This window comes from Sus scrofa, chromosome 13 (genome assembly GCF_000003025.6).
Source record: "Sus scrofa isolate TJ Tabasco breed Duroc chromosome 13, Sscrofa11.1, whole genome shotgun sequence".
NCBI classification, from domain to species: Eukaryota; Metazoa; Chordata; class Mammalia; order Artiodactyla; family Suidae; genus Sus; species Sus scrofa.
The window spans coordinates 152,506,519-152,534,069 of record NC_010455.5 but is presented as its reverse complement, the minus strand read 5'-3'; the positions used below and the strand labels follow the sequence as shown (position 1 = coordinate 152,534,069).

Below are 27,551 nucleotides of genomic sequence, written 5' to 3'. Positions count from 1 at the left end.
TTCATTCACCCCTAAATGAACCAGATGCCAGCATCCATGAGATCACTGTATCCTGCCTACCATGGCACTATAATTCTTGCCTGCATCCCCCACTGTAATTCTTATCTAGAATAAAGAGACTATTTATCTGTTTTAACCACTTTATCCTGAGTAGTATAGCATAATGTACAATAGATGTTCAATTAACCTAATCTGAATGATCAGGTCGAAAAGTGAACAAATTGGTCTACCCTTGGATAAACAGAAAACAGAGAACTGACATTTCCAAATCTTCACATGCTGGGCAGTTTGAGGGAAAAAAAAAAAAAAACAGATAAATGTAGGTTCTGACTAGTAAGAAAATACAAATTTGATTGATCAAAGACATAAATTCTGGATCAAAAAATCACAGGATTCTGGTAACTAGAGAAAATTTTTCCAGTTGGATAAAGCTTTATGAGTTCCCTAAGGAGAAGAGTAGAGTCTAATTCATCTCTGTATCCCCAGAATTTAATGCAGTTTCTATAATATAGTAGGTGCTCAGAGTTTGGTGAATGACTAGATTAAGACAATTTCCACAAAAGATAGTTTATTGAACTCTTCTGACCATTGCTCAGAATACATGTTCTAATAATTATTGAAATTCAATTAAAAGATACAGATTGTGTAATTTTTATCTTTATTTATTTATTTGTGTCTTTTTTGCCTTTTCTAGGGCCGCTCCCATGGCATATGGAGGTTCCCAGGCTAGGGGTCTAATCGGAGCTATAGCTGCCAGCCTACACCAGAGCCACAGCAGCAGGATCCAAGTCACGTCTGCAACCTACACCACAGCTCACAGCAATGCCAGATCCTCAACCCACTGAGCAAAACAAGGGATCAAACCCATAACCTCATGGTTCCTAGTCGGATTCGTTAACCACTGAGCCACAATGGAAACTCCTAATTGTTATCTTTAAATGCATTGGATTGTAAATTCTGTGACCGTAGCTCATGTATGTAAAGGAGTATGAGTACAAAGATAGTATTTGTTTTCAATATTATTTATATAAATGATAGTGTTCCACTTACCTACAAATCCCCTAAAACTTTGTGGCTTAAAACCATAATAATCATTCAATTATAGCTTCTGGATTCTCTGGGTCATGTATTGACCAGGGCATGTGGCAATGACACATTGACAAGTGACAATGACTTGTGCCTTTTCTATGTTTGAGGTCTCAGCTGAGAAGACTTGAAACTGGAAGGAACCGGATAGCTGGAGGACAAAACCATCTAAAATCTCATTCATTCACATTTCTAAAAATTGTTGCTAACTACTGATTTGGACCTCAGCTGTTGGTTTATTAGGTTTATCTGCCAATACACTTAGCAGTAATTTCTCATGGATTCCCTGGGTTTTTTTTAAAGCATAATGAGAGGGTTCTAAGAATAAGTTTCCCAGAAAGATCAGGCAAAAGCTCTAGCACCATTCGCTATTTAGATTCAGCAGTCATAAAGCTTCACTTACATCTACCACAGTTAAAGGTCCACTCAGACTCTAAGAAAGGTAGTCAACATCACATTATAAGAAAAACCTAAAGGAGAAGTTCCCCAGTGGCCTAGCAGTTAAGGATCTGGCATTGTCACTGCTGTACCATGGGTTCAGTCCCTGGCCTAAGAATTTGTGTATGCTGTGGGAGATCGCAAATAAAAAGAGGAAAAACCTAAAAGATAGGTGATTTTATTTTTGCTGTCAACATGTGAAATACAGTCTGCTAAAGTCCGCCCTCTGGCCACTATAATTCACATCTCTTAAACATACAAACCACCTCCATCCCCACCATCAAGACTATCAAGTCTCACTCCATCATAGCAACAGCTCAAAGTCCATGGGAATCATCTAAATCAAGTGGATGGGGCTCCTTAACTGAGATGCTTCAACTAAAGTTCTTTAAGCACCCTTCCTTTCCAGCTGGAGACCTATGACATAAGAAGACATGTTCGGTATTAATAGATGACCAGAGCTGTGTCTTTTCTACAAATAACTCGAGCAGCAATAATGGAAACAGGCATGGGGCAAACACTTCTCTAGAAATTCCATTCAAAAAAAGGGAAAAACAGGAGGCACAAAGTAGTCACCAATTAAAAGCAATTCTAAAATCCACCCTGACATGTATTGCCAGTTGCTTAATTAAAATACAGTACAATTCCCTAGGAATAATTCTCCATGACTCTTGGTTCTCCCCTATGAATTGTTTTCCTTTTATGTGTAATTCAGCTGTTTGCAGCTGAATAGTTTTCTCAAGATGTGTCCTGTTGCAGAAATTGAGGGGAAAGGGACTGAAAGTCTCCTCTACTTGTACTCTCAGTCCCTTTCAGTCCAGGCTGATGATGCTTCCATGAAATTAAAATTTGTTGGGATTTTCTATGACACTTTTTGGTGTTCATTCACTTATTAGACATAAGTTATATCCACAAATACCTTCTAGAAAAGCTCCTCTATCTAGTATTCCTGAAACACTGTTGTAGTTCAACACATGTAAGAATCTTGAAGCCTTATTATCTCATATCTATCTATAAGGCACACCCATAAGGTCTTTAGAAGGGCTTTAGTTTGCCTAAAAGGGTCTGCCTATGAGGCACCACCTTTAGGTCTATCTAAGGTCTTTAAAAAAAAAGTTATACATCATATTCTCAGCTTTTTCTTTTTTCTTTTTTTCCTTTTTAGGGCTGCACCCACAGCATACGGAAGTGCCTAAGCTAGGGGTCAAATCAGAGCTACAGCAACAGGCCTACGCCACAGCCACAGCAATGCGGTATCCTAGTCGTGTCTGCAACCTATCACCACAGCTCACGGCAACGCTGGATCCTCAATCCACTGAGCAAGGCCAGGGATCAAACCCACAGACTCATGGATACTAGTCGGATTCATTTCCACTGCACCACAACAGGAACTCCTTGGCTTTTTCCTCAGACCATGTTTTCCTGACAAGGACATGATTTGACATGTATTAGGAAGCCTTTTCTTAATTTTAGAATCATGTTCCATTTGGAGAAGTAGGAATAAAGAAGTTTTGTTTTTACACATGATTCTTGACTCCTTTATTTTTAAGTTTCTTTTTTAGCTTATCTATCACGAGTGCCAAGAAGTTCAATGACACTTTCAGTATTACCCCTGGAAAAGTCTTTAAATAGATCAAGGAATTCATTAGATATATATACAATTTTCCATATACTCCCAAGTGACAGTATCACCAAACTTTTCACCACTATGTAACCATGATTCCTTTACCTCTAGTCTCCAAAAACATTTTTTTTTTTTTTAGTTTCCATATATAAGTGAAATCATGCAGGTTTTGTCTTTTGTCTTTTGACATAATTCACTTAACACAATATCCTCAAGGTCCATCTATGTTGTTGCAAATTGCAGGATTTCATTTTTTTTATTGCTGAGTCGTATTGTATTAGGTATGTATACCACATCTTTATCCATTCATCCATCAATAACTCTTCAATTGTTTTCTTATCTTGGCAATTTTAAGTAATGTTGTTGTAAATGTTGAGAGATATTTATCTTTTCAAATTTATTATCTTGATTATTTACATTTATTCAGATAAATACCCAGACATGGAATAGCTCCATGCTATTTCCATGTAAATGAAGCAATTTACATTTCTGCTAACAGTGTACAAGGGTTCCCTATTCTACACATCGTTGCCAGCAATGATTATTTCTTGTCTTTTTGACTATAGCCATTTGACAAGTGTGAGGTGATATCACATTGTGGTTTTGATTTGCATTTCATAAAAGTGATGTTGAACATCTTTTAGCGGCTGTTGGCCACATATACGTCTTCTTTGGAAAAGCGTCTATACAATTTCTCTGCTCATTTTTCTTTTGGCCACACCCACAGCATGTGGAAGTTCCCGGGGCCAGAGATTGAACCTGAGCCACAGCAGCAACCTGAGCTACTTCAGTGACAACTGCCAGATCCTTAACCCTCTGCACCACAAGAGAACTTCCCCTTTGCTCATTTTTTAATCAATTTTTTTTTTTAGTTTATGAGTTTTTTTATGAGTTCTTTATATATTTTGGATCTTAACCCTTTTTCAGATGTGTGATTTTCAAATATCTTCTCCCATTCAATAGGTTGCCCTTTCATTTTGATAATAGTTTATGCTTTGCTGTGGTTTTTAGTTCTATATAGTACCATTTGTTTATTTTTGCTCTTGTTTTCCTTATCTTTGAAGTCAGATTCACAAAAACATTGCTAAGACTGATGTCAGTGAGGTTACCTCCTATGTTTTCCTCTAGGAGTTTTATGGCTTCAGATCTTACATTCAGATCTTTAATCCATTTTGAGTTATTTTTGCTTATGGTGTCAGAGTGGTCTAATTTCACTCTTTTACATGTGGCTGTCTGGTTTTCCCAGCACCATTTATTTTCTTTTGAATTTTTATTTTTATTTTTTTTAGGGCCACAGGTGTAGCCTATGTAAGTTCCCAGGCTAGGAGTTGAACTGGAGCTATAGCTGCCAGCCCATGCCACAGCCACAGCAAGGCCTGATTCGAGCCGCATCTAGAATTGGATTAATCATTCTTGAAAATAATTTTAAAAAATGAAAACATTCATACTGTGGGGAAAAAAAGGAGAAATACAGTCTTCCTTCTTTTTTTTCTTTTTATGGCCTCACTTGCAGCACACGGAAGTTCCCGAGCCAGGGGTCAAATCGGAGCTGTAGGTAAGGCCTACACCAGAGCCACAGCAACACTGGATCTGAGCCACATCTGCAATCTATGCCACAACATGTGGTGATGCCGGATCCTTAACCCACTAAGCAAGGCCAGAGATCAAACCCGCATTCTCACAGAGACAATGCCTAGTCCTTAACCCAATGAGCCACAGCGGGAAGTCCAGGCGTCCTTATTTTTTAAAAGAAATTTCATGTAGCCCATGTGAAAGTTGAAGGAACCTTTATATATTACAATAAGCATTCAGCTCAAGCAAGACCCTCAGGTGTGTTAAGCTGACATCTCCACTTATAGTAACAGGGGCATGCAAGGCAAAAACATAATTACTCCAAATTTGTTTTAAGACATTTATTGACCTTAAGAGTTCAGAGTCTATCATGTTGCTCTCATCCAAAACTAATCACTGACACTTCATAAATTGAATGCTGACAAATTTCCACTTAGCTGCTGTCAAAGGTTGCATAATTATATTTAAAGCACTTTCTTCTGGAATGTTTCATATACTTTGGACAGCGGTATTGGAGTCTTAATTTTAAAGATGTTCATTTGTCAACAGAATATTTTTAAAATTCTAATTTCTGAAAATAGTGATATATTAATATCAAAAGCAGATAAAACCTATTAGCATGTAATACTACCTTAAGACTTTATAAAGCAATAAGCTACTTCTCACTCAGAAGAGTGCTTTTAACAGGCCTGAGGTCAGATTGTAAACTACCAAAAAAAAAAAAAAGCTTTCATTTAAAAATGGACAAAAAAAATAAAAATAAAATAGCTGACAGCAGTTATTGCATATGCATTGCTGCTTACCCATAAGCTTTGGACTACTAACCTATTTTTAGAAAACATTATCAAAAATGTTTTATTTATAATTTTAAATTTAAAAATAAAAGATTCCGGAGTTCCCGCCATGGCGCAGTGGTTAACGAATCCGACTAGGAACCATGAGGTTGCGGGTTCGGTCCCTGCCCTTGCTCAGTGGGTTAACGATCCGCGTTGCCGTGAGCTGTGGTGTAGGTTGCAGACGCGGCTCGGATCCCGCGTTGCTGTGACTCTGGCGTAGGCCGGTGGCTACAGCTCCGATTCAACCCCTAGCCTGGGAACCTCCATATGCCGCGGGAGCGGCCCAAGAAATAGCAACAACAACAAAAAGACAAAAGACAAAAAAAAAAAAAAAAAAGATTCCAAAAAATGCCAATCTATACCAGTACATAAAACAATTTTCAATGTAATTAAACATTAGTCATCCAATGTACTTAATAATCAGTACCCACATCAGACCATTTCTTGACCCTAAACTAAATTTTAAAAAATCATTTATTTACTTCATGAAAAAAAATCCATCTTGTTTTTAACCTATGAACTAGTCACAAAAATTGATATAAGCCATAAATAAAGGTTTAACATATTTAAAAATGAAGAAATTATATAGTGAGTTAATTACTCTGAAAAAAGTAAAGGTCAATTACAGAAATGTAAACAATACATATACAATAACATGGAGATTAAAATCAGAACATAAAATTTTATAATATGACAAATCATTATTATCTTTATATAAAGAACCAACACAAATTAATAAATAATAAAAATGAGGGAGTTCCTGTCATGCTCAGTGGTAACAAACCCAACTAGTATCCATGAGGACGTGGGTTTGATCCCTGACCTTGCTCAGTGGATTAAGGATCGGACGTTGCCGTGAGCTGTGGCATAGGTCACAGATACAGCTCAGATCTGGCTTTGCTGAGGCTGTGATATAGGCCAGCAGCCGTAGCTCCAATTCGACCAATCCCTGGCCTGGGAACTTCCACAAGACCAAGACGAAGACGAAGGCGACGACGACGACGACGACGACAACGAAGAAGAAAGAAGAGACCCTATCTGTTATAGAAAAATAACAGAGTTGAAGTAGTTGAAAAAATAGCAAAAAAATGTTTAATAAACTTATGAACAAATATTCAACATCACTCATAATCATTTACATGCAAACTAAATCAATTTTAATTCATTACAAAGCAATGATTAAAAAAATAAGACTATCCAGTTCTGGAAATGGTACATTAAAGGGAGGCACTCCAAACCATAAATGATAATAGTCTAAATCGATGCAATTTTTATGAAGAATAATCCAGTTATCAGTTGCTTGAAAAGAATCCAAAACCTATGATTCAGTAATCCTACTTTTGAAGGCCTTTTTTTTGTTTGTTTGTTTTTTCTAGGGCAGCTCCCACGGCATATGGAGGTTCCCAGGCTAGGGGTCCAATTGGAGCTGTGGCCGCCAGCCTACACCAGAGCCACAACAACGCAGGATCTGAGCCATGTCTGAAACCTACACCACAGCTCAGGCAACGCCAGATCCTCAACCCACTGAGCAAGGCCAGGGATAGAACCCGAAACCTCATGGTTCCTAGTCGGATTCGTTAACCACTAAGCCATGACAGGAACCCCTTGAAGGCCTTTTTAATGAAATGAAACTGAAAAGAAGATAAAATTTATGTCAACACCATTTATTACTGCATGTTAGTTCCCAATAAAGAAGTAGACACATAAATACTCAACTTTAGAAAATGATTAAATATAATGCTGATATAATTATATAAACAAAAAGATTTTACAAAGATTTTTAAATTTTATGAACTGTGTATGAAATTATATTAATGCAAAACAGTGCACAAACATTCATTATATCCCTAACTACATAAAATCTTCATCAAAGAAGCCTGAACACAATATTCCAAAAAGTTGAGAGTAACTCTGTTTATAGAAACACTAGGAGAGGTTTGATTTGTCTTTGCTTTTCATGTCTTCGAAACAAAATCTGTATCACTATTAGAAAAAAGAACCAAGAGAGAAAATGTTTAAAATATTTGAAGGGATAGAGTTCCCATCGTGGCACAATGGTTAACGAATCTGACTAGGAACCATGAGCTCGCAAGTTCGATCCCTGGCCTTGCTCAGTGGGTTATGGATCCGGCGTTGCCCTGAGCTGTGGTGTAGGTCACAGACCTGGCTCAGATCCTGCATTGCTGTGGCTGTGACCTAGGCCGTAGGCCGGCAGCTACAGCTCCAAATAGACCCCTAGCCTGGGAACCTCCATGTGCTGAGGGAGCGGCCCTAGAAAAGGCAAATAAAATAAAATATTTGAAGGGGAAATTTTTTTAAAAAAATTAGCCTCTGGCAAGCATTAGTATAACAGTAGTTAAAAATAATGCTTAAATCTTGGTTAAAAAATTCCATACATTTTCTTTCATGACCTTTACTTTTTTCAAAGTAATTAACTCACTATATAATTTCTTCATTTTTAAATATGTTAAGCCTTTCTTTATGGCTTATATCAATTTTTATGACTAGTTCATAGATACAGATAAGATAGTTTTTCTCCATGAAGTAAATGATTCTTCTCTAATGTAGGGTTCAGAAGTTATCTGATGTGGATACTATTAAGTACATTGCTGATATGAATAGATAATTCGGGACAAAAGTTTTCCAATTAATGAAAGTTTAAAAGTAAAACTACAAGTCTGTTCTCCAAGTCCATGATTTTCTTTTCTGTGGAAAGGTTCATTTGTGCCATATGTTAGTTTCCAGATATAAGTGATATCATATGGTTTTTGTCTTTCTCTTTCTGACTTACTTCACTTAGTATGAGAGTCTCTAGTTGAGCGGGATGGATTGGGAATTTGGGGTAAATAGATGCAGACCATTGTCTTTGGACTGGATAAGCAATAGATCCTACTGTGTAGCACTGGGAACTATACCTATTCACTTATGATGGAACATGATAATGTGAGAAAAAAAGAATCTATATATGTATGTGTAACTGGGTCACCATGCTGTACAGTAGAAAATTGACAGAACACTGTAAACCAGCTATAATGAAAGAAAATTAAAAACATTATATATATATAATAAAATAAATAAAAATAAAACCAGGAATTTCCATCATGGCTCAGTGGGGAAAGAAAAAAAAAAAAAGACAAAGAAAAAAATAAAAGTAAAATTGAATTTAAACACCTAAATTTTACCTTAAACTTTTGATTCTAGATAAATCCTGGGTTTTTAAGTATAAAAGTTATGAGGTTGACTAGAAAAGCAGGTCAGGAAAACCTTTTCTTTTCTTGGCAAGAAAATTTGAGCTAATTGCGTGTATGGAGGAGTGTCAATAGAATTAACAGTTGACAAAGTGCTTCTGATTATATTATTTGTCTATGCATACTACTACTCTGTGGCAGCTTTCTCTTATAAAAAATATTCTTCTACACTAATCCTTGAAAAAGTCTTCTCTCTCTAGTGTAAAAAGCTTTTTACCAAATAAATAAGTAAGCCACTGAAGTGTAGGACAAAGTGACTATACTTCATCATCTTTCTGTTTGTGCTGTGGGTCTGTTTTCTATATAAGGTGATGACAAGGATGTCAAGACTCCATCTCCATCAATTCTCTTTAAGAAACAAATCTTCAGGAAATCTTCAGACTGTGTTATCATCACTATTACCAAAACTTGGCCTTTTTCTAACATAATTTGATCATTTCTAAATAACAGCACATTTTGAATATTCTTGCATCTCTGTGCTACAAATATTCTATCATTCCCATGTCTTTTAGAGTAAGGCTATGAATTCAGTTTTCAAAAATGCTTTTAACAGTCTTTCCAAAGTAGAATTAAATATTTGTTTTTATTACTCTCAACAAATGATAATAATGTTTTAGGAAGTTATATCAACTTATTCCTATGAATATGCATACTTCGAAACACAAACTCTGGAAAATGTCACTGTGGCTTGGGAAGATTAGCATTAATTTACTAAAGAAATTCTGTAAGGGACAAAAAAAGGAGGGTTAGCTTGTGGATGAGACTTAGGTGTTATTGGACATTCACATAAAGCACAAGAACTTTGGTGCTTTACCAATGATAATTTAGTTAAATATTTTAATTGTTTTTTCCCAAACTGAACACTGGTTAGATTGCTTGGTTGTTATATGAACTGGCTTAGTTTCCTAGAGTGTGGGATTTAGTAAAAAATATTTATGTGAACTGTTCCTTTTACCTTTTTAATACCTTATATAAATTGATTAAAATAATTTCAAACACACGTAACACATATTCTTCCTGCTCAAAATTAAGAACATTGTGAGATTAAAGAAAATGTTGATGACCAACTTAAATTTCAGGTTCCTCCTCTGAGGTACCCAACATTATCAGGTGAGCCTGCATCTCTCCTTCTCCTTTTCATAGATTTATGTGTAAACATTACATATAATATATAATAGTATATGTGTTTATATAATACCATGTACTTTAATATGTAAAAATATATGGTATTTTACATATATTAAATATATATGTGTATATATATATATAAACACAAATCCATAGACACTCCAATAAGCAATGTATGAATATACTTACTACCACTGAGAATGGGATCTTTTTTCATCTTCCATGAATTACTTACACAAATGTTTCCCACATTTTTTTCCTGTAAGTTTATCTTCTCTTTATTAATTTATGAAGTTTTTTGGATATTACAAATATTAGTCTTTTCATATTCTCTACATTTCAAATATTCTTCATAGTGCAAAGTACCTCTTGCTATATTTAAATTTTAATTGTAATGTCAACATTTTCAATTTTTCCTTCATAAGTTTTGGCTACTTGACTTATTTTAGAAGGGTTTCTCCAGCTAAAAGATCAGATACATATTTTTCCATATGACCTAATGCTTTTATAGTTTACTTTCACATGAATGTATTTAATCTGTTCATTTATTTTGTGAGTTTGAATAAAACTTTTATAGAACACCCATGAACTTACTATTTTATTTACTGAATAACCCATTCCCCCTAGTGATTCTAAATGTCCCCTTTGTAATATGCTAAATTCAGAGAGAGCAAGAACACAGTTAACTTTCTTTACTCCATTTATCCATTTGCTCATATATTTTCAGTTAATAATTACTTAATTTCTATTTAATTACTATAGTTTTTTAATGCTTTTATACAGCAAGTGTCCACCATTGCTTTTCTCTCAATGTGGTCTTGGCTACTTTTTCTCATTTACTTTTACTTATAAAATTCCAAGTTAACTGGAACAAATCTATTGATTTTGAATGATTTGACTTTAAATTATAAACTATGATTTGCTTTATGAGAACTGAAATATTTAAAGTGACAAATTTCCTCACACATAAAATTTTCTCGTTCTACATGTGTGTAGTTTTTCTAATAACACTCCTTAAATAACATTTTAGATATTTTAAAATTTTAATCCTGAGTTCTTTGGACATATCTGTTGGCTTTTTTCTTAGGTGCTTTATGGTTTTGTTTTCTTATTGTGACTATTAGCTATTTTTATTTGGATAATTTATACTGTATCCCTTAGTTTGTAAGCTCATACTTAGGAAAGTAATTATTTTGTATGTTGATATTTTATCTAGCTACCTTGTCAAATAAGCTTGCCAGCTGATTCTCATGGATTGTCTATGTGACAATCATCTTCTACAGGTTATCCAGTTACATTTAATGGGGCCAACTGAGCTCTGTTAAATAGTTACATTAACAAGGGCCTTCTTTCTTGCCCCTCTTTTCAGCGGGATTCTGCTGGTATCATTTAATATATTTTTATAGATTTTTGTGAAAAAAAAAACCATCATCAAGATAATAACCTTTCTAGCCCTTGTTTGCTAAAAAATGCTTTTAAGTTTTATTTAAAAGGGTTTTTGCATCCTTTAATATGTCACTATTGTGTATTACATTAACAGGTTTTGTTGTTGAACCATTTGCTGTATTTCTGGGGTACACTGGATGTTCCTGATATATTTTAATTTCAATGCATTGCTTGGTATATTTCTAGATGTCTCATTTTAATATTTTATAATTATGTTTGTTTTTTCTGTGAACATACATATTGTCTTTTCTTTATCAAGTTTTTAAATATTTGCATTCCCCCTCTCTTGCCTTTTCTTATATCAATCAACCTTTTTTAATTTTTTTATTTTTACTCTGTTTCTTTGGGTTTAAGTTCTGCTTATCACCTTTGTTGGGTTTCATGGTGATGAATTTCCCTGAATACTTGGTGAATTTTTACTTTGTGTTCCTTTTTAAAAGGGAAATTATCTGTTAGGATGTCTGCTGTAGCACTTCATTATTTTTCTTTGCTATACTAAAATCCTGCTTCTGCTCTAGCAATGAATTTAATGCTAAGTGACCAAGCAGCTAATAGAAAGATAAGCTTTACTGTGTGAGTCATGTGTTGCTACCTTCAAATTTCTAAAGAGAATTTGGACATACTTTTGCCCTTTAAAAGAAATAATAAGATAGAAAAGAATATTTACTCTATTTGGAAGACAAAAATAATTTCTTAGAGAACTTTGGGCAGAATAATACCACCACCAGATTCTAGTATAAAAATGGCAGCTCCAAAAAAATCCTTCTATAAAAGAAAAAATCATGGTGAGAGTGTTTCACTTCAAATAGAAGGCTTTTATTTCAAGAGGTTGTTTTCTTTAAGACAACAGATAGCCAACAGGCATATAAAATATGCTCAACATCACTAATAATTAGAGAAATGCAAATCAAAACTACAATGAGGTGCCACTTTACATGGGTCAGAATGGCTATCATTAAAAATTTTTCTAATAAAAAATGCTTGAGAGGGTGTAGAAAAAAGAGAACCCTCCTATATTGGTGGGACTGTAAATTGGTGCAGCCACTAAGGAAAACAGTATGGAGGTTCCTCAAAAAACTAAAAATAGAGTGGCCATATGATCTAGTAATCCCACTCCTGAGCATGTATCTGGACAAAACTATAACTCAAAAAGAGACATGGCACCCTATGTTCATAGTAACATTATTTACAATAGCCAAGACATGCAAGCAAATTTAATGTCCACCAGCAGATGAATGGATACAAAGATGTGATATATATGTAATATGGCTCAGCCATAAAAAAGAATAAAATAGTGCCACTTGCAGCAACATGGATGGACCTAGAGATTATCATACTAAGTATGTTAGGCAAAGAAAGACAAATATCACATGATATCACTTATATGTGGAAACTAAAATATGACACAAATGGACTTATTTACAAAACAGAAACAGATTCACAGACATAGAGAACAGACTTGCAGTTGCCAAGGGGGAGGAAGTGTGAGAGAGGGATAGTTGAGGAGTTTAGGATTAGCAAATGCAAACTATTATATATAGAATGGATAAACAACAAGGTCCTACTCTTTAGCACAGATAACTATATTCAATATTTTATGATAAAGCAAAACGAAAAAAACTAAAGGAATGTATGCATACATATGTACAAGTGAATCACTTTGCCATATAAGAGAAATTAACACATCATCAAATAAACTATAATACAATAAAATAAATTTTAAATAAGTAAGAGGATTGTTTTTTTAGGCTACTTCATGAAAAGGAGTTTGATGGAAAAAATGTAACCCATGGCACTCAGAACCTTAACTCATTGCAGAATCATAAATAGAAAAGCAATTTCAATAGGAATTATTCTAAAATGAGGTGGAATTTAACTTTGCAAGAGGTATTACTTGATCGTTATTTAACCTTTGTGATCTTCCACTGACATTTAGCAGCTGAGATTGATCATAGTAACAACACATCACCTGGTTTTGTGAGGACTAAACAGATGAAAATACCCGATTTTTATTTTTTATAAACTGTAAAATCTTCTAAGTCATTTGTGGGAGTTCCCGTCGTGGCGCAGTGGTTAACGAATCCGACTAGGAACCATGAGGTTGCGGGTTCGGTCCCTGCCCTTGCTCAGTGGGTTAACGATCCGGCGTTGCCGTGAGCTGTGGTGTAGGTTGCAGACGCGGCTCGGATCCCGAGTTGCTGTGGCTCTGGCATAGGCCGGTGGCTACAGCTCCGATTCAACCCCTAGCCTGGGAACCTCCATATGCCGCGGGAGCGGCCCAAGAAATAGCAACAACAACAACAACAACAACAAAAGACAAAAGACAAAAAAAAAAAAAAAAAGTCATTTGTGACATAATGCAGGCCCTCGCTATAAGAGACCATATATGTTACCAATTGTCAACTTTTAAAAAAATAAAATTTTGAAATTTACTTTGGCTTTTGTGAACAATTGTCTCTTTCCATCCCATCTCTTTTTCATACAGAGATGAAGAGTTAATATTCCTTTGATATCTTTAATATCCCAATCTGAAAATTCAATTATCAATCATGTGTCTCCTTGTGTGCTTGAACATTCTCTTGAGTTGTTTGTTACATGAATAACAATTTCTAGGGCTTCCCCTGGAAATTCAGATTCAGAAGGGGCTCAGACAAATGTGGTTTGTTTTGTTTTTTTTTTCACAAGCATTTAAATTAAAATTTGCTATCAGGAATATTTGGAGATTACTGGCTTAAAATAATGAGCTGTAATGGTTTTCTATGAGTCACAAATTCATCTTCATCCAGTGTTTTAATGACAAAAGGTGAAACAAAATCCAGAAATAAACTGCCCTAAATTTGTCTAAAGTCCTCTGTCTGTTCTCATTCCAATGAAAGATAAGTTAAACTGCTTAGAAGAAGCCATTTTCAGGTCTAGTCTGTGTTCCATTTATAATACCCCAGGTAGATGAGACTAAATCCTATTTCCTAAAACTTCCCAAGTAAAAAAATTTCCCTCCTTTTTGATAAACCATTTCAATATTTTTTTAACTGTCCAAAAGCTCATTTTTATACCTGGATTAAATATTTAATGCATATAGGTACATTGTTAGATTATTATTACCACTGGAATGCAAAGAATTTTATCTCAAATCTTAATTAGGCTCATGTAATCTCTCCCAAATTACAAACTACTCTTCACCATCCAGAAGCTCATTTCTTGCTAACAGGGGCCAAAAAGATCAAAGAACAGAAAAGAAAAAAACCTGTAACCTGCATCCACCTAAACATCTGTGAATGTGCTGTCAGTAATACATGCCGCAGGGTGGGGGTGGGGGGGGCAGGAAGGGTATGTTTTCCAATTGACAAATGATTAGCACAAATGTCTCATGCTCAGACCGGTATAACCGAATAGCCAGAGTATAGAAAAATTGTGCAACTGCTTCCAGGATGCTTTTACTTATAGTTTCATGGACAGTGCTACAAAATGTCAGTGGGAAGTGTTCATTCATCCACTTGATTGTCTTAAAGTCTCGTCCCCTGTAATGATCAGTAATGAACATGCAGAACATTTTTATGGTTCAATGGTTTTCAGATAGACTAGTGACAAACAACCTTGACTAAATTTATTCTCAAGACCCTTTATAGAGAGCTAGAGCCACTGACATGGTGCCAGTCTTGCTGGCACAGGAGAAAAACTGCCTTGATTGTGCTCTTGTCTGCTAAAAAGCCTAGGCAGTTGTATTCAGCTCCTTTCTCAATAGCAGCCTCTTGAACCAGCCATTCTAAGGATGCCTGTTCAAATGTTAGACTGATGAAAAGAGAAAAGTAGACTGATTTGGCATTGAGACTTGTGGAACAGGAGGCAACATTAAAATTTAAAACATTCATGGGTATGCACACATAAAATTGCATTGTGTGATTTTGGTTACTCCACTTTTGCTCTGTATTTTAGTTGGAGATCTCTTATACAGTTAGGTATCTAAACTTACCACACACACAAGGAAAGATCCACGACTGTGGCCTGCTTGTTTTCACTTTTTAAAACTGTTTTGTATTATGATATATAATATATATAACAAAAAGTGCAAAAAATATAAATGTACACCTCAGTCAATTATCACAAAATTAATTCACTAGTCAACAAAGAACCCAGCAGAAGCCCCTTTCACAGCCACTCTCAACTACTGGGCCTTCCCATCTCCTCAAAAGAAACCACTTTCCTGCTTTCAAACACTATAGTTTGGTCTTGACTGTTTTATAAAATTCTTTATCAGTGAAATTACATATACATTTTTGTGTCTGACTCTCCCCCTACCAATATCATAATGGTGAAATTCATCCCTGTTGTTGGATATGATGTTAGTTCCCTTCATTCCCATTCCTATAGAGGATTTCATTGTATGACTACCACACACCTATTTATCTACACTACTGCTGGGTGGATATTTATGTTTTTCCAACTTAGGATTATAATGAATAATGATGCTATGACTATCCATTTATATGCCATTGGTGCACACACACACACATTTTTTTCTGCCTCACATATCTATCCAATTTCACTAAGGAGTGCAAAAGATCAACTTTGAGATACTATTTTTTCCAAAGTGGTCACAGCAATTTTTAGTACTAGCAGCAGTCTAGAAGGATTCCTACTTCTCCACATTCTCAGCAAATCCTAGTAATGCTGTCCTTTTTTCAAATATTTTTGTAGTTGATTTACAACGTATTAATTTCTTCTGTACCACAAAGTGATTTGGTCTTATTTACATATACATATATACATATATCTCAGGATACTGAATATAAATACAGTAACCCATGCTATACATTAAGACCTTGTTGTTTATCGGTCTTTTTTTCTTTCTTTCTTTCTTTCCTTCCTTCTTTCTTTAATTTTTTTTTAGGGCCCACCTGCGGCATGCAGAAGATTCCAGGTTAGGTCAAATCAGAGGGGCACCTGCAGGCCTAGGCCACAGCAAAGCCAGATCCCTAACCCACTGAGTGAGGCCAGGGATCAAACCTGCATCATCACAGACACTGTGTCAGGTTCTTAATCTGCTGAGTCACAACCAGAACTCCTAACCATCTTTTTTTAAATTTTAGTCATTCTGATGATTGTGTAGTAGTACATAACTGCTTTTCCCTCACCAATGAGGCTGAGTTCCTTTAATATGTTAATTTAGTCATTTGGATATTCTCTTTTGTGACCTTCCCTTTCAAATCACTGCCTATTTTTATACTGGGTTGCATTTTTCTTATTGATCTATAGTTGCTTTTTTTTTTTTTTTAATTCCTGGTATGCACTCTTTGTTAGATGTATTTAAAATGGCTTCTTTCACTCTGTGGTTTATCTTTTCACTTTCTTAATAGGGCCTTTTGATTAACATGTTTTTAATGATAAAGTAGTCCAATTTATTAATCTTTCCTTAATGGTTAGTATATGTCCAATATAAGATTTTGTTCCCTTCCATAGGGACATGAATTATTCTCCTAATTTCTAGAAACTTTATTGATTTGCTTCTCAATTTATACATGTGAGATTTATGTACCATGTGAAATGATTTCTTTTTTTTTTACAAATAGAATTTATTTGAACCAGGACCATCTATTGAAAAGATGGTTTTTCTCCATTGCATTGTGAAATGTCCCTTACTCTTTTTTTTATTTTTTTATTTTTTATTTTTATGAATTCAATCACAGCATATGTAAGTTCTCTGGGCCAGAGATTAAATTTGAGCCCAAACTGTGACCTACACTGCAGCTGCAGCAACACTAGATCCTTTAACCCACTGTGCCAGGCCAAGGATCAGACCCACACCTCCACAGCAACCTAAGCTGTTGCGGTCAGATTCTTAACCCCCTGTGCAATAGTAGGAACTCTATGTTCCCCTTACTCTTAAATCAAGTGTCCTTCCAAACATAATTCGGAGCTGTCAGTTTTCTTCTATATGTCCATTTGCCTATCCTTGTTCTAATTCCACACTTTCCTAATAGTATAGCTTTACCATATATATTAATATCTGGTAGAGCAAATCTTGACATTTGTTTTCATCAAGAGTAACTGGTTTATACTTGCATTTTGTATTTCTATGTAACTTGTATAATCAGTTTGTCATTTTCAAAGAAAATGTGTTGGAATTTTTTGGGATTGCACCATATCTATAAGCCATTGATACAGAATAGAAAACTTTAAAATACTGAGACTAAAGATATATAAACATCATTTATTCCTCTGCTTATTAGTTGTTTCTTTAATTTCTCCCAATATTTTTTATTGTAGAGCTCTGCAGATTTCTATGTAATGATCTTTCCCATTTTTAAAATTATTGGAGTTCCCGTTGTGGCGCAGTGGTTAACGAATCCGACTAGGAACCATGAGGTTGCGGGTTCGGTCCCTGCCCTTGCTCAGTGGGTTAACGATCCGGCGTTGCCGTGAGCTGTGGTGTAGGTTGCAGACGCGGCTCGGATCCCGAGTTGCTGTGGCTCTGGTGTAGGCCGGTGGCTACAGCTCCGATTCAACCCCTAGCCTGGGAACCTCCATATGCCGCGGGAGCGGCCCAAGAACCAAGAGATAGCAACAATAACAACAACAACAACAAAAAAAGACAAAATAAAATAAAATAAAATAAAATAAAATTATTGCTAAGTATTATATTTTTTAGGTGCTAATGCGGGGGTAAATATACTGTCTTGTTTTCTATATGTATGTTTTTTTAATATATTAATGCCCTGGAGTTTTCAATTAAACGTATGTCTAGCAAGTTTTCTATATGCATTTATGAATTCTAATAATTTTTCTCATGTATTTTCTATGCAAATAATAATACAATTTGTAAATAACAAAAGTTTTATTCTTTTTTTATGTATATATAATTGATTTTTATATGTTTGCCTTGTTCCACTAACAAGGAACTTCAGTATAATAACAGACATCTTTGTCCTGTTATCATTATGAAAGAACAAACTAAAAATTTTACTGCTAAGTTGATGACTGCTAACAGATTTTTTAAAACATGTTTCATAAGTAAATGTACTTTATGAAATGCTCTTTTAGAATCTACTGAGATGATTATTACTTAATATTTTGTTAGTATAGTAAATTATATCAGTTTCTTTTTCACTAGTGTATTTTTAACAGCTTTGTTGAGATATAATGTGCATACCGTAAAATTCATCCATTTAAAGTGCACAGTTCAATGGTCTTTAGTATAGTTACAGAATTGTGCAACTAATGCCATAATACATTTCTTAAATATTTTATCACCCCCAAAAGAAACATCATACTCATTAGCATTCACCCCCAACCTCACCTGCCCAGCCCTAAACAACTACTAATCTATTCTCTGTCTCTATAGAGTATCCTATTCTAGAAATTTCATGTAAATTGAAACATGCAATAGGTGGTCTTTTGTGATTGCCTTCTTTGACTTAGCCTAACATTTTTGATGTACACTCACATTGTAGCACATATTGGTACTTCTTTTTGTTACTGAATACTGCTTCATTTTTCAGATATACTACATTTTATTTATATATTAATCAGTTGATGGGCATTTCAGTTGTCTCTACTTTTTGGTTGTAGAAATCAGAAACTGATTCATGTTGGGAGGCTCTTCTGTACAAGAACACTATTCAAATTCCATATGGTAAAATCCAACAAACTAAATTTTTTTCTCATTTAATCTTTTAGTTTGAATAAAATTGATTTTATTTCTGCCATATTTTTTCTGAGTTTTCTGGACTTGATTTTGTCATTTTCCTGCCTCGTGTAGGACTGGAGTCTTCTTGGTCTTCCTTTCCTCTGATCTACTCTTTTCCTCTATTTCATCTGGAAGTTCTAAATTATATTCCTCTATGTGTGTAACATGTCATCCTTAAATTTGTAAGCAACACACTCAATTTTTTCCAATAAATTCCCATTTCTAACTTCCTCCAAACTCCAACAACATTATTAGCAGTTTATACTACCCAAAACCAGACACACTATTTAAATTTAATCACTCTCTTTTTAAATCATTAAAAAGTCATTGCTTTTTCTATTTCACTATCAGATTATGCCAACTTTTTTACAAGTCAATGATTTCATATATAATTTTTGTTATTTTTTATATAAGGACAACATTCTTAAATTCTAAAAAGAAAAAAATACATCTATCAGGGAACATCACCTTTGTAGGCCCCTTCAAGTAAATGTATATGTTTCAGTTATGAAACACAATGCAAAACAAATGTTTAAAGCTGAGCATAATTTCTACCATTATCAAAATCTGAGCACATGGAAATTCTGAGAGAAATGTTTCATTAGGTATCTGAAGGCATGCAACAATAATAATGGCTAATGCTCACCTATAGGACTTACTTTGCCAGACACTATTTTTCTGTTCTAAGAAATACACATATATCGTAATCTTCAAATTCTATGAAATAAGTATTTTTATTATATTGTTATTCCCATTTTACAGATGAGGAAACTAGCACAGGAAGTTAAGTAAATTGCTCAAGGTCACCTCGTTTGTAAATGTTATAGCTGGAACTTGAACTTTGGCAACATATCCCCAAAACCCTTAAACTGTTTTCTCGTACATTGACAAAGGAATAATTCACAAAAGTTCCACTGCCCCTGTAACTTACATCAACCATTAGCAACACATGTTTGAAACAGGAACATATGAATATTGGTATAAGTATTTTTCATAATGGCTTGTCATGGCTAACTGAAACAAGAAGCAGACATCACTGAGTTAAGGTCAGTCTTTAAGAAGCAGTTTAATTTGAAAACTCAGGTATGGAGTCTTTGCACTGCTTTTAGAAATCCGTTTGTTTAGACTTTCAAATGTTAAATTAAAATTTAATGCTAAATTTAACATTAAATGTAGAAATTCCTTCTTCAGGCTTTTAAATGTTAATTATCTAGAAACATAGCCTTTGTAATCAGGAAGACAAAAATAAATGCCTTCAATTAGGCAAGCTTAACTGTAACACATAGTAATAATGATAATAAAACTCTAGGTCTTTGTCTAGCTGGCGCTGCTCAGGGATCACGCACACAGCACTGCCACCTGACTACATGGATAGCCTCAGTCACAGGTAATGATCCCCTGCGAAGGGGCATAACCACTATTTCAAGCTCTCATACACACCATACTGATGAAATGGGCCTGTGTTATAAGTTAGCCAAGCAGTGCGTATATAGGAGACCTAAGTACTCAAAAAACCCTGGCTAAAGTTTGACAACCTTACTCTCACCATGCACTAACATGAAATTCATCACAAAGTCAGTGACCAACTTGGAGAGCTTCAACTCCACAATCTCCCCCAGTTCTCTTTGTTCCCCAGGGTACATTCAGCTCCCTGATGGTAATCAGACTTATAGTTTCAGGTCCATGGAGACCCAGAGAGAACAAATACTGTCAAAGAAGATGAGACTCTGTCACCACACTAAGTAAAATAACAGTAAATGAGCAAGGGGAGAAGTTTTCCTTACATGGAGCTATCTTCATCTGAAAGGTTGTGACTCCATCTGTGAATATACCTTTCTATTCCTCCCAATTTAAAACAGCACAAATTTCTAGCCAGTGTTCTTGAAGAAAAACAAATGCAATGACTGTAAAATAATTTGGAAAAATATATATTTCTCTAAAATACTTGATGAGATTTATTTCCTTTCTTGCAGAATAATAAGTCCCTATTGTACACACAACAGGATATTTCAGACACATTTTTTGTTGCACACTTGGCACAATTTTGAATATTCATATTGCCCAAAAAGCCATTTATTAGAGTTTTCATAAAAATACTTTTTAATCTTCCATACAACTGCATAAATCCCACTCCTTTTTCATGAATTCACTAAAGTTGTAGTCAAATAGAGTAATTAGCCTTAAGTGCATAAGCTTAAAATATGTATAGGATATTTATGTATTAAAGCTGGTAGATTCTGATTGCCTTTATTTTGATGTTGAGTTATGAATCCTCTACATTTAAAAGAAAATGTGTTTTCAAGCCCCAAAGCTAGAAATCTTTTTAAAACATATTGAAAATGAAGTCATATTTCCCTGGTCTATTTCAGTGTACAGTACTTTGTAAAATAAATACTCCAAAGTGGTTTGACTTCATAACAATAATTGCTTAAAAACTGCCCCAAGGTTAGGCCTGGTATTGCATATTTTGTCTGGTGGCCAATTATTATGGTTCTGTTAATGCTCTAAAACACTGTCTCTAATGGAAATGCCAACTTTTCTGTAGTCCATATGAATGAAATATTGCAAATTGAAGTATGAGGTTGATGTGAAACATCTCCTATGAAATACGATGATTGCTATTTGCCAATACATTTTCAAAAAATATATGAGCAAAAGGAACTCGTATGAATGCTTAGAGACTACAACCAAAAGTATTGTTGAATTCCTTCTAATCCAATCTTATATTGTTGTGTTTAGTGACTAGTTCATTGTAAGTTACATCAGAAAGACAGCCTTCCCTAAATCAGTGACATACCATACACTATATTTATTATGAGATTGTATATTCTTACTATATGATTCTTGGTAGACATTTTAAACTGTAACATATAAAGCAAGTAGAATTTTAAACATAGTTCATCCAATGAGGAAAAAAAGCAGGAATGCCAAGAGCACCATATCAGAAGCCTACTCACCTACTCAAATTCTGAATAGTAAGAAAAGCATGTGCTACCTCTTGCCCTGGCAATCCCTTCCACAGGATCGAGGGCAAAAGAAGTAGGGAGATTACTGGGCAAACAACATCCTAGACAATATTCACTTGCCTCTTCTCCTCCTCTCTTTTTTCTGCCTGTTCCCAAGGTAACAAGATTCAAACCATACACATGTTTAGAAAGCATCCAAGTAATACCAATAAGTCAGGGGAGTACTTTCATTTATACTGTGTTGTAATCAAAATGAAGAGAATCTTAATATTCTGGGGACTCATTTATAAAATGCAGTGTGCGTGTGCTACAACTATCACATAAAGAAACAGCATTAACCTGAATCTTTAACTCTCTTCTAGAAACATACTTTCCACAGAAGAAACACTTGAATTCAGGTCATTATTTCCTATTCTACAAAAAGGTGTCAATCAAGAAGGAGCTAGTCATCATCAAATATATTCTAGTCACTGTGGAGGTTTAAAAGAGTAAAAATACATGACTTCTACCATATCTGCTTGCTTTTTAAGAAACATACAAAAGTTACCAGAAAATAAAGTGTGGTGTGTATTAGGGCACACCAGAATGTTTTCAAACTGTACTTGCCTTGGGAATTTAAGAGGAATGGAAGAGCTTGGTCTCAGACTGTCACTGAAGGAAGTATAGTTTATGGATGATTAGTGGAGCGGCAAGAAGATATTTCATGTGGAAGAGAGAATGATACAAAGTGGGAATGAGTATGTAGAAGACAGGAGTTAACTAATGTGATTGTTTCAGCAATAAGATGTTCATCATCGTAACTGGTTAATGGAGAGTGTTAAACGGCACATGAGAATCCTAGGGACAACCACCAAAAGGAATGGAGTAGGAAAACCACAAGCCAGAGGTTTTGTCTTAGGAGATTAATCAGGAAGCAGAGGTCAAGTAGTGTATTAAGACTAATGACTGCACTGAGCTCTTCACATGTATACAACATGCTGGAAAGAGTGCAAACTCTAGAGTGAGTGTATCTGGACTGGACTCCCAGCAACTCCACCTGCTAGGGACCCAGCACAAATTTCTAAAATCCTGTACAGCAGTGTTCTCATCTTAAATTTTGGTATAATGAAGTACCTAGCTCACTGGGTTATAATGAAAATTAAAATAAGCAAGCTAGAAGCCTGGAGTATAGATGGCACATCATAAGTAGTCAATAAAAAATACTGCTGTTTTTATTATTGGGAATAACATGTACATGTTTCATATTCACACAATGTTTACATTAATTCTCTCATCTTATAAAAATTAACTTGATAAAAGATCGAGAACTTTTCAAAACTATATCCACAATAGTTTTCAAGGTGCCAGTCATAGAATAGGCATACAATAAACATTTTATAAAGAAAAAAAAACACATAGAAAGGAAGAGATAGGCTACTATTAGATGTTGATGATTAAGCTAATAGAAAAATTCATGAGCGTAACAAGATTGCATCAACTATTTAAACCCCTTTAGAACTTAGACAAATGCACTGAACCATTGCCTACAATGTGTTCCAAGGAAATGTATGAAAAATTTCTGAAATTATACACGAGAGCAAACAGACAGCTTCATCATGCTAGGTTTCCCCCCAAAGATGCAGAATCACATAGGCAACTTAAGAGGAGTCAGAAAAGCTGAAGAGATGAACTGGAAAGGAAACTCTCTAAAGAGAACAGTCCTGAGTCTTTTAAAACATATATAAAAGTAGAAACAGAGATTTTATGGAGGGAGAACAAAGGTTACTTAGAGAAAAGAGGTTTCACATTTTCCACAAAGGTTGGAGGTGTGTGTGTGTCCATGTGTGTATATTCCCTATATATTTCAGAGCAAAAGTGAGCAAACAGCATATAGCAGTGAATGCATTTACGTTAATAAGCCACTATGTACTACAAATATGGGAAGCAGACTTCTTGGGCCAAAACAAGAGACATAAGAATCTGAAAGAATAATGCAGATGAGATGGAGCCTCTGAAATCCTCCTTACATTTATGATCTTACAGTTCAAAGTTCCAGTTGCTAGAACAAAGTGAAAGCAATTCAAAACATAAGGAGCTTGGCAGCATGGCTGAGATGGCAGGTCACCCTGATGTGCTGCTGGCTTAAATTTATTAGACGTTTCTTTCTTTTGATTCGATGCCTTAGCATAACTTAATGCTCAGAGTTCTTACAAGAAGTGGTGCAGAGAAACAAAAGAATGGCAAATGATGCAGTATAATCTAATTTTGCAATAAAATCACAAACAAAAAGCAATTTCTTACAATTTTTAATAAAGGACTTCTGTGGCAGAGTTGATAAGCCAGTGATTACCTAAATATACAAAGAGACAAATATATAATGAATGTTGGAATCCTGTTAGAAAGTTATGTCTAAACTAGTAATCTAATCATTATATAGATGCTACAAACTAAGACTTCACATGCACTATACTTCGAGTTAGTTCCCTAGAGAGAAGAGAAAGGTTTTGGTGGTGATGGATTGAGAAGGAAGAAGCTGAACATACTCATTTAAATACTCCCAATGTCAATTCTTCCCAAACAATCCTATAGAGTGAGTGCTAGGCACCTATTTTCTATCACAGAACTTGTATATGAATTAAGTCTATTTTTCACTTGGTTATTTTCTTTTTAACCCAAGGCAATATAACGTCCATGCAACAAAGGATGGTAGCTATTTTGAGAGGAAATACAGCATAAAGATTAAAAGCACAGATTTAAGAGCTAAACACTAGAATTAGAGTTAGGGGTACATTGCTTAACCTCTGTTTCAGTTTCCTAGACTGTAAAATAGAGTTTACAATAGGATTAATGCACTTTAAAATACATAACAACATATATTTTATAGATATTAACCACTATATAAGTATTAGCTTTCATTATGTTCACCACTCTTTTCCATGCCTAGAAAAGCAAATAAATGAAGGTTCAAATACACAAGTATATGTATATATTCTACACATACTAACTTTCTAATGAGGAGTGAAATATTCATAATCAGTTGTTTCCTTTTAAATAAGTAAAACTGTTCAAAGTATGTATATGTCAAATATATACATGTAACATGAAGGGCCATTATGAAGCTCAGAACTGCATCTGAAACCATGGTTATCCATGCTTCAGTCAAATCCCATGTTTCCCAACCAATGGTTGTCAGAGTTACTACAAAGCATCTTCAAGTCCATAGTATAACAAATATAGCTAACTGGCTATATACATCTGCCTACCATGTGTCTGACTATTTTTCAAATACATGTAGTTGTAATTAAGAAAACATTATGGGAGTACCCGTTGTGGCGCAGTGGTTAACGAATCTGACTAGGAACCATGAGGTTGCAGGTTCGATCCCTGGCCTTACTCAGAGGGTTAAGGATCCCGTGTTGCTGCGAGCTGTAGCACAGGTTGCAGACACGGTTCGGATCCCACGTTGCTGTGGCTCTGACATAGGCCGGCAGCTGCAGCTCCAATTCGACCCCTGGCCTGGGAACCTCCATGTGCTGCAGGAGTGGCCCTAGAAAAGGCAAAAAGACCAAAAAAAAAAAAAAAAAAAAGAAAACATTATGCATTTAAAACTACTCATGAGTTCAATGGAACTAGCACTGCTTTTTAGTTCCTCAATGTTTTGTAGCTCCTTCATTATTTTGAAGTTCCACAGCAACTGATTCAAAAAATACAACTAGTACCTCTGGGCATCCTGAAAAGTTTGATATTTCAACAGGAATCTTAAACTTGGAAAGGTTGAGAATCACAGGTCTGGGTCATGCTACATCACTAAAATATCATTCTTGGCCTTCCCGAGCTCCCAGGCAAGTAGCAAGGGGCACCTGAGTCAAGGAGATACAAAGACTTCTGCTCCTGCTAAGCCTTCTCTTCTAAAAGGCTCTGGGCATCATTGCCTGAGTTTGTCTACGTTTGCAGATTCTGTTTCAACAGAAAGGTCAGGGCTTTGGTCAGAAATAGCTTAAGCCACTGGGGACCAAGTTTGCCTTCCTTTTTAATATAGGTAAATTGAGAGAGGGTAGTTGACCATAAAACTCACAGTTACAGTGTTTCAAAATTCCAGTGGTGTCTTTATAAATTTTTACCCTCATTAGGAGGCTCTTCTTAGTAGGTGATAAAATATTAGCATCTTCACCCATTGATCATCCACAATCACTACAGCCACATTTCAACATCCTTGCAACAAATACAGTTGCCTGGACTCTGCAAGAGACACTGGAGGGAAATGGTAAACATGCGACACCTGATAAAGCCATTGCAGAACTCCTACATCATGAGGAGGGCTCTGATGTCCTACTATGTTCCAGTTTTCTGGAAATTTCTAAATAAAGAACACTACTATCAGGAAGAGATAAGCTCCATGTTATCTTCTTTTTGTCTAGAAGCGTAATAATAAACAACAATGCAGCAGCCCTTCAGTCATCTACACCCACAGCAGGACCAATACTACAGGTTCATGAAATCTCATTTATCTCATTTCATTTTCCTCCTTCTGAAAATAAAAAACCACAATTCCAAACTGCCCTTGCTATTAGGCCAGGGCTGTGTGATTAGTCTGACTAGCAGGGTATGAATGGAATTGATAAGTAAAAACTAGTCAGAAGAAGTTAAGAGTGGGTATATATCCTACACCCACTCTCTTATGTTGAAATTTTTTAAGACCTGTTGCTAAATTCACATGAGTAAGAAATAAGCATTTCCGTATCATGTCACTGTTATTGCATGTCCTAAGGTGTTACATTGCATATCCCTGTCTAACCTAATACACAGCTTGTTCTAAACATATTACTTTTCCAATTAAACTAAAGATTCATTATTAACAAAAATGCATTGGCTTTGGAGTTTGATAAACCTGGTTTTACCCACCAGGTTCACCAAACTTTGGAAAGTTAAATGACTTCTAAGTCCTAGTATGTTTTCTCTAGAAAATGCACGGAATATCACATGCTATGCAGTATTATTAGGCAAACTCTCTTAGGTAGCTAAATAAATTTATAAATCTATGATTGTGTATGTCTATGTTTACACTCCTTCAAGTACATACAACTCAATGCATACTAATTTTGCCTATCTTGTATTATTTCTAATAAATGTAATTTGACTGGTCTACTGTGTAAGTGCCAGTGTCTTCTTCCTGGAGAGTCCAGTCCACAGACTCACAAACAGTGTAGCCATGGCTGGGCAAGGTGGTGGCTGTGCAAAAAGGTTCAACAACATTTTCATTCATCAAAGCTTATCTTCTGCTGTGTTGGTAAAAATTATTTTGCTAAAGGGTACACACAAATCTTATTAGATATATTATCAGATAGCCTCCATTATTTGTTTCTATAGATTAAAAGACTCAATTACATTCACTACTTGGTGGCTTCTAGTATATAGGAATGCTGTGGTATTTCGTACACAGAAATCTGTCAACTTTGTTGAACTATCTTCCTAGGTCTAGTGGGTTGTTTATAGATACTATTGGATGTTTTAAATTACATTTTAATTATTTCATTTTAAAGGGGA

At 35.1% G+C, this 27,551-nt stretch overlaps 1 long non-coding RNA gene across 1 annotated transcript in view; it reads right to left on the bottom strand.

The window, feature by feature from the left end:
- The window catches only part of LOC102158095, a 64,078-nt gene continuing 38,213 nt past the window's right edge, over positions 1,687-27,551 (bottom strand). Inside the window, exon 3 of the long non-coding RNA XR_307184.2 lies at positions 1,687-1,941. This is a non-coding gene — a long non-coding RNA (uncharacterized LOC102158095). The remainder of the gene's footprint in view (positions 1,942-27,551) is intronic.